General features: G+C 34.2%; 1 pseudogene; it reads left to right on the top strand.

The window, feature by feature from the left end:
- Nucleotides 1-554: 554 nt before the first annotated feature.
- Nucleotides 555-7,684, top strand: LOC149549219 (metal transporter Nramp7.2-like; annotated as a pseudogene).
- Nucleotides 7,685-8,931: the final 1,247 nt, after the last annotated feature.

The raw sequence follows: 8,931 nt of genomic DNA, 5'->3' as shown, positions 1-8,931 counted from the left end.
TAGGAATAGAAAAGTTGGAATACGATTTCTATTTTCTGTTTGGTTCGTCACTTGGAATAGGAAATAGGAATACGTATTCCCATTTTACCTCTAAAATGAGCTTATACCCATTCCAAAAAATAGCTGTTATTGGAATAGTTATTCCTATTCCCAATATTACATGCCTATTCTCCATTCCTATGCCCGCAACCAAACAGGCTTAGTTTCATCTTCTTCCTCTGCCCCACAGTATCAACATTGAGAAAATAACAAATTCTTTCACGCTAAACCCTATGCCCCACTTCCTTCACTTAGTTTCATCTTCTTCCCCTGCCCCACAATATCAACATGCCCAAATAACAAGTATACACCAACTAAAAATTCTAGGCCCAAAGAGCAAATTGACAACACTTGTAGGCCCATCCCTTCTTCATGCCTGTTTTCCCATTATTATATTTTATATTTGAACTCTGCTGTTATAAGAATAACTTCAGGAACTGAGAGTTCTTCACAGTTTGCAAAGTAAGTTACAAGGATTCATTTTGTAGTTGTGAAGTGTTTCTTGTGTTGGAGAAATGGAAGTTCAATCAGGGCACCCTCAGTTTGCAGACATTACTGAAGAAGCCAAGAGAACTAGTGGAGCCTGGATTACTTCAGAGGAAGGAGCATTGCCCATCACTAAGGCCCAAAATGAGGTAGGCTGAGATATTATCAAGATAACAGAAAGGAAAACAATTGATGATAGTGTTGGAATAATTGTCAACGTTCTCTTTCAAAATTTCTGACATAGATTAACTGTCTCCTGTGTTCTATAACTAGTGGTTGTATTGGGCATTGATAAGTTGATTTTTTGATCCAACAACCACCCTAGTTTGTAACAGATAGATTATAGAATTTGTTCGAAATATTCGTGCAAATACATTCTACACAATTGAATCTGGAAATACAGCACTGCAATCATTTGTTTCATTTTAAGCAATTTTACTATAAAAAAAAGGTTAATTTTAGTTTGTATACATTTTCTTTGTACACCATCCTAGAAGCCTTGATTTCATCTCTTGTGAGACTTTTGAAGTCACATCATAGTCTTCTAGAATTAGTTGGAATGCCATGAACATTCATTTTGTAGATAGTACATTAATTTGTTTTTCCTTATTCTTTCTCACAGTGGTAAGCAGTCTCTTCAACTTCCTGATGGCTTAAACACCCTACACTAAGGTTTGTTTTTGAAGCTAACAGTGCTAAATAGTTAAAAGTTGACTTAAATTTTTCAAGCTTAATTTTTTCCTTAGTGTGTGATGTTTAAAGACAACCCTTCACTTCAACTTTTCCTTCTTTTTATATTGTCAGATGTCTAATATATTTACTTCTAATCATTTATAAGTTGTAAACTGTTACAGAAGCCAAGTTGGAGGAAGTTACTGAAATTTATTGGACCTGGGTTTCTGGTTTGCATAGCATATCTTGATCCTGGAAACTGTAAGCTACTATGAATGTCTAATCACCTTTCTAGATACCTTTTTAGATATGTGTTTGCATTAATAAACTAATTGCGAGATAACTAATTGTTTATTGCTAATTTTTCTATGTGCCTCAGTGCAAACCGACTTGCAGGCTGGTGCACAGTACAAATATGAGGTATATATTCAAATAATATGTATATGCAGCTTGGTATTATAAAAGACGATCATTTATGGTTTTTTTTTTGGCCTTTTGGCTTTCAGCTTCTGTGGATCATTCTTGTGGCATCAGTATTTGCCTTGATTATTCAATCTCTTGCAGCAAAACTGGGAGTCGGTACAGGTTTGAAAAGTTGATAAGAATATAATGAATTTGGATAATTTGATGTCAATATTTATTATGTTCAATGATGAGACTTTGATTATGTTCCAGGCATGCATCTTGCTGAACATTACAGAGCAGAGTATCCTAAGGAACTAAACTTTGTATTGTGGATGCTAGCTGAAGTGGCTGTTATTTCAGCTGACATTCCTGAAGGTTAATATTCGCATGGATTAGTTTGTTATCAATATAACAAGTCAAGAACAAGTGATAGATGCATGTATAAAAAGTATGTTTTGGATGCCTACAGATACTAATTGTTATCAAATTGTTGTAGTGCACCAATATTACAGTCAAAGGAACCAGCAAATATAAATATATTTTTCTTTTTCAATGAAAGCATTTTTATTTTATTTTATTTATTTTTATTTATCTTTATTTATTTTCCTTTATCTACAATATTGATGTACATTACTACAATACATTTAACTAACTTCACTAACCACTTTAGTTCCTTCCAACTAGAACATTATTTGAAATTCTAACAAAATGTCTTTATAACCAAATGTATCAATTTCAAATGGAGACACATATTTTCTCTTAGAATCATTTTAGAAACAAAAACATAACAACTTTACTCATTTCTATATACTATAGAATAGTGCATGATATATAAATTTCTTTAATCACTGAATGTAGCAACATATCAACAAGTACAGTCCACTTATACAATTTTTCAGCGTACAAGCTGTCATAAAACACAAGATTGGGAGTTACCCAAGGGTGACTCTCCCTAATACAATAAGAATTCACTTGGAAGTATGTTTTTGCTGCACATGAAAATAAGACAACATCCTTCTTCTCTTCAAGTCTTCAATCCATAGATCACAACCTGCAGTACAACACACACCAACAAGCCCATGGTACTCTCCTCCCAACCTTAGGCCTTTTAAAGGCCACCCTCGAGTAGGGAGAACCTTGACTATGCGGACATACATTACTAACAACCATTTACAACACAATGCTCACATTACAAAACTGTTCACACATTTTACAGTTGACAAATAAAACCACAAAAATTTTCAACCAAGGTAGACCACTTAGGATCACATGTAGATCCATCTCAAGGGGTAAGGGTGGAAAATGAATGTTGAGGAGACTCCACCTGCAACTATGCCTTCATTAGGCTATACATTTTATACACATGCCTTCACAAGGCAACCCAACACCACATACATGCCCTCACATGGCATCTTTACAATACTTATAACTCCAGCAAGGTGGCATATGGGGCCCATAACACCCATATGGCATCCCTCTCCTACACTAGGAGAGACTCTCACCCAACACATTCCCTATGCACCCCTTACCTTCACAAGGCTCTCTTTTCCTCCCAAGAGATGAGACTCACCTTGTCACACCCAAAACAGAAAATTGCAACAAGAACACATGAATTCACAACACAAAGTAAATCACAATACACACATACACCAAAAGTGAAACATGATCCCTCAACCTTACACAACACAACATTACAACACACCATATTACAACTACATTACAGAAAACTCACATGCATACCACAATAAAAATAATCTACTTAACAACAAGCTTTCATAGCAAGGGTACATAAGGTTACCAACTTGGTTTCCAAGCAAATTTGAGCTCCCTCTCTTTTTACCAACAATCCTCCTCCTAAGCTATCTTCTTCTCCTTGTTTTTTTCCCTTTTCCAAAATTTACCCCACTTAGATTCTTTTTCCAGATCTATCCAAAAATTCTCCCCCCAAGAACTCTCCAACCAACTCTCTCTAAAGAATGTTTTCTTTTGATGCTTAAGTTTCCAAATTCGGCCAACTTGAGAATCCACAATTTTTGGGTGCTCTTTTCAATGCCTAGGGAAGCTTATAATACTTAAAAATGCCCCTACCCCCTAGGTATATCATATGGGCTTTAAAATAAGACCTCAAACTAGCCCTAGGGATGGTGTAAACCTCCTAGAAATTCACAAAAGGTGTGCATTCGACCTAGCATGGAAAGAATCCCTCTTGGACCCATAAATACACCTAGGGAAAAGAAATCCTACCAAACCACTCCTTGGTTCACTCAACTACCTACCATCCCACTAAGCATGCTACAAAGGAGAACATGTGTCAAGTGACACCACAATACACACAACACACTTGGCAAGCCATCAAGAAAAACAAATTTACTTTTATAGAATCACAATAATACACACAAATTGGTTTTACAAATAAAATAAAAGGGTAAAAAGGTTATACCTTCGTTAGGGTTAACCTTGGTTTTTTTCTAAACACCTAGCAAGGTTCTCCATAAATCCATGGGCTTCTTTCCTGCACACTTATTGCAAATATCAGTAGTCCAAGAATAAGGTGATAAAATGATAACGTAAATATAAATCACATAGATTCTATCATTACTGAATAACATAACTAATATGAAATATGTATTTCCATTCATATCACATTACACACTTCACATTTGTAGCAATTCTCTAATCTAGATAGTAAAACATTATGATCATTTATTCTTATAGAAAATTATGGAATTAATCTACCTTAAGCAATGCATCAAATATAATATAAGTATACAATTCTAGTTTATTCAAATGATACATGAATTCTTAATGTTACTCTAAATATGCTAAGACATGATAATCTAGCACCATATGGAGACCACAATTCAAAAATCAAACATTCACTTGAGTATAACATAAGCTTTAATCATGACATATGGATCATCAAGAAGGTAAGTAAGCATATTTGAATAACATCATAAAAACTACTTAGAATATTAGTGTCCTAGTAACATCATAAGGAATCATCATATAGCCTAATGATATAGGTATCAATGTCCCAATAACATAACATGAAATCAAATAGTCTAAGGATCAAAATATCAATGTCCATAGGGGGTAATAATGTGTCATCTAGAGTCTAACTATCAAAGTCCAAAAGAAACAAAATGTCAATAGTGCTATGATGGTCGGGGCGGGACATGACAATTGTATTGCAGTCATTGGATCTGCTTTTGCCCTGAACGTGTTGCTTCACCTACCTGTATGGGTTGGGGTTCTTATAACAGGACTAAGCACACTTCTGCTTCTTGGAATGCAACGATTTGGGATAACCATTTCTTAGGTGCTAATAACATCGATGCATCTTGTTCTTTTGATTATGGAATTCTAATCAAGATACAGTTACATATGAAGTCTAGATCAGAAAGTTGGAGATATTTGTGGCTCTTCTGGTGTTCATAATGTTGGGCTGCTTTACTGGGGAGCTAGCATATGCAAAGGCCAAATCCACAGAAATATTGAGAGGTATGTTCGTTCCTCAGCTAAAAGGAAGTGGAGCAACTGGTCTTGCCATTTCACTTCTTGGAGCCCTCGTTATGCCGTAAGTTCAGGCATTTTTCTAACATAAATAATTGATGTTGGATCTATATAAGTTGAGAAACATGTCAGCTACCACTTCATTCATTTAAATACACGATGCTCGTCCTAAATTGATTATTAGATCAGGGTGTAGTCACATTTATCAACAATATTTTCAGCTGCATAGATTTTATAACCAATGAACTATGAACATAAAGATGCAGAAATCCTGTTCTAATGGCTGAAAGGCAAAACTATTAAGCTATTAAGGCCCCTTATGCTAAAATTTGATTCTTTACAACTTCATGTGCGCTTGCAGGCACAACTTATTTCTACATTCTGCCTTAGTTCTCTCCCGGAAAGTACCTCGGTCTGTCCCTGCAATTAATGTGAGTTTTATTCAACCAAGGAAATACATATTATGTATTAGTTCAATCAAATTTAATGGAATACAAGAAGATTTGACAATAGAAAAATGGTTTTTTTATCTTGCAGTCGGCATACAAGTATTTTGTTGCAGAAAGTGCGATTGCTCTGTTCGTTGCATGCATTATAAACGTGGCTATTGTGTCTGTGAGTGGTGCGGTTTGTTCAAAACCCAACTTATCACCTGAAAACTTTGATAACTGTAATAACTTGGATCTCAACAAATCTTCATTTCTTCTCAAAGTAAGATGATCCTACCTTCCTTTCTTTTTTCTGAATTGCTCTGCATTTGAATTTCTCCAACAATAACCATTTTTTTCAAGAAATGGGTGTTTCCATTTCCACACATCATCATTTTGAAAATATCTTTTTCCGTTTTGCAATTAACTGTATTGCTAAAGAATCAAATTATCATGATTAGTGACTGCAAATTTGCAACAGGACCACTTTCAAGAAACATGGGCTAAATTGACATTGGTATATGCACTTCAAATTAGTTATATAAATCAGGTATCTATGTTAATGGGTGCAGAATGTTCTTGGGGCATGGAGGTCAAAGGTTTTTGCAGTTGCATTATTGGCATCTGGGCAGAGCTTAACTATCACAGGAACATATGCAGGGCAGTATGTCATGCAGGTAAAATGGCCGTAACATTTCCAAATTTCTACAATCTCCAGAAAATCCCCAATTTGAAACATTCGAAATTTATTTTTTGGGCATGGATATCGCCTTTAGAGATTTAAAAATTGGAAAGTGATGATTTGAAACTTTTCTTAAAATGCACAAAACTTTTTCACAATCCTTGTCAAATTTTTACAAACCCCCGAAATACCCCATTTCAAAATCATTTAAAAAATAAAACATTTTTTGCTTGAAATTATTCCGCAGGGATTTCTGAACCTCAAAATAAAAACATGGAAGCGTAATCTTATAACACGGTACATTGCAATAGCACCAAGCTTAGTAGTCTCCATCATAAGTGGATCTTCTGGTGCTGGAAAGCTAATTATCATTGCCTCTGTATGTAATTACAGTTTATTTATTAAATTTATACTTAGATTTTGCTGTTCCTTGTAAAGTTAGCTCACTCTCTCCATATATTTGACGTGCAGATGATTTTGTCATTTGAGTTGCCATTTGCTTTCATCCCACTTTTAAAGTTCACTAGCAGCGAGAGAAAGATGGGACCCCACAAAAATCCATTTGCAGTAAGCTACCATTTTCTTAATTAAATTGTTTAAAACAAAGTTCTATCAAATAGAACTGTGCGTATCAGTAATTGGATTTGATTTTGATTGTGTATATTTGTCACTTTAATATTTCGGAGCACACTCTATGATCTATCACCAAAACGTTTTAGAATACAAAGAGATGAAGGTTCATCAGACTCCATGACTTCTTGCATATTTAAACTGTCTGATGATGGATCTTCGAGAGTGATCTAGAACATTGATGGAAAAAAAATACACTATAATTTTTTTTACATCAACTTTTTTGATCGCACTCCATGATCTCCTTGCATTCTTAAACATCGTGATAATAGATCACAGAGTGTGATTTGAAACATTGATACAAAAATACACACAAACTAATCTAATAATGATTGTTCAATCTGAAACATTGATACAGAGAAATACATACAATCAAATCTAAAACGGTCAACTGATATTCTAATAGATTGTAACAAAATGCTCATCACCATCATTGCTAATGCTGACGAAATTGAATCTAACATTTTATTTCAAGCTGAAATGTACCTTGATTTTATTTTTACTGTAGATTGCAGTTGTTGCATGGGTTCTTTGAACAAGTATCGTATGCATCAATATATACTATCTGAGCACAGATCTCGAAGGTTGGTTGGTACATAATAATCTGCCCAAGGTGGCTACAGTATTTATAGGATTAATTGTGTTCCCCCTTATGCTCTTGTATGTGGTTGCCATACTATATTTGGCTTTTAGAGCAGAAAAGGAAGAGACGCCTATAGCACATGGAGACTTTACCCCTAAAACTGGCAATACCCCTACAAGAGAACTTAAAGGCTATAAAGTATCAAAAATGCACAACACTTCAAGGGCTAAGATGTCCATCCATTAGCTTGATTATCAAGAGCTTTCTGTAAGGGTTTTTTTTTGTTGAACTTAACGGAGGATATATATGTCTTGCAAGTACAGTTTGAGTCAGTCTAACAATGGAGAACGTGTGTTCTTAAAAGAGAGGTCACAATTACAAATCTTGTAAGAGGCAAGGTGTATGCACCTCATTTGTAGTACAATAGTGTGCCTTGTGCAAGGAATATGACTGATACCATAGACTATTAAAGCTCTTTCCCTTTCTTTATCTTGCAAACCCCCTCACATTAAAAGAAAGCCATGTATAATTGAACAAGGAAGTTCTAAATGTCAGATGATTTGATCCCGATGTTTGACTTCTGCCTATGAGCATAAAGTTTGATGTATATCCATCCATGGAAAATGCAACGGAGTTTAATTTTGTATAAAGATTATTTTACTCTTTTTTTTTTAAATCTCAATATATCACATTCTCAAATAGCATTGATGTGCAAACCACAAATGTCCAATGAAGTTGACATACACTCAATGGAACAAGTCATTTATAAATTAAAGTAATTGCTATATAAAATTCAAGAAGAAAATAATATTTTATATGAATATCTTTGGTCAAAAGAAATTAATAATAAATTGAATCTCGATAAGTACTATTGGAAGGGGATAGGGATTATATGTTTATTTGATTTAGCTTAGTAGTGTATTAAGTTTATTGTTGAATGTGACATTATGCTAGAATATTTTATGCATCTAAACTTGATATACAAAATGATAATAAAGGAAGTCGTAATATGATTAGAAAAGGATATGTCTAGTTGTAGTTGTGGGTTTTGGTCTTCACATTTAATATGGTCTTGTCCATTTTCTATTGATGTAAATTTTGTGACTTTATTAATATAATTAAAATAATGCAAAGGGGAGTGGATCAATGCTTTTAATGTAGGGTTTCAAATTTCTACACTTTTCAATCATATACAATTTGGTGTAATAAGAAAGTAAAAGAGTATGTGAGGACATAGATGAAAGTGGAAATGGATCCTTTTTTGGATCACGATATCTAGTAATCTATTTGAAAATTTGCAAATGACTTATAGTAATATGGTTCTACCACCTTGTACACCATGTAGGAGGCACCTATTTGTGCTACAATCAAAGCTGACATATCTAGATTAGAACTTGTGACTTCTCTTTCAAAAGAAAGCTTACTAATATTAGGCCAACAATTTGGAACATGTAATCCATTAAAATCGATGCACATAATAGATATTATCACAT

This window comes from Cupressus sempervirens, chromosome 7 (assembly GCF_028749045.1).
Source record: "Cupressus sempervirens isolate cs-2001-9-10 chromosome 7, ASM2874904v1, whole genome shotgun sequence".
NCBI lineage: Eukaryota > Viridiplantae > Streptophyta > Pinopsida > Cupressales > Cupressaceae > Cupressus > Cupressus sempervirens.
The sequence above is the reverse complement of the archived record's forward strand: the minus strand, read 5'-3'. Positions and strand labels throughout refer to the sequence as shown.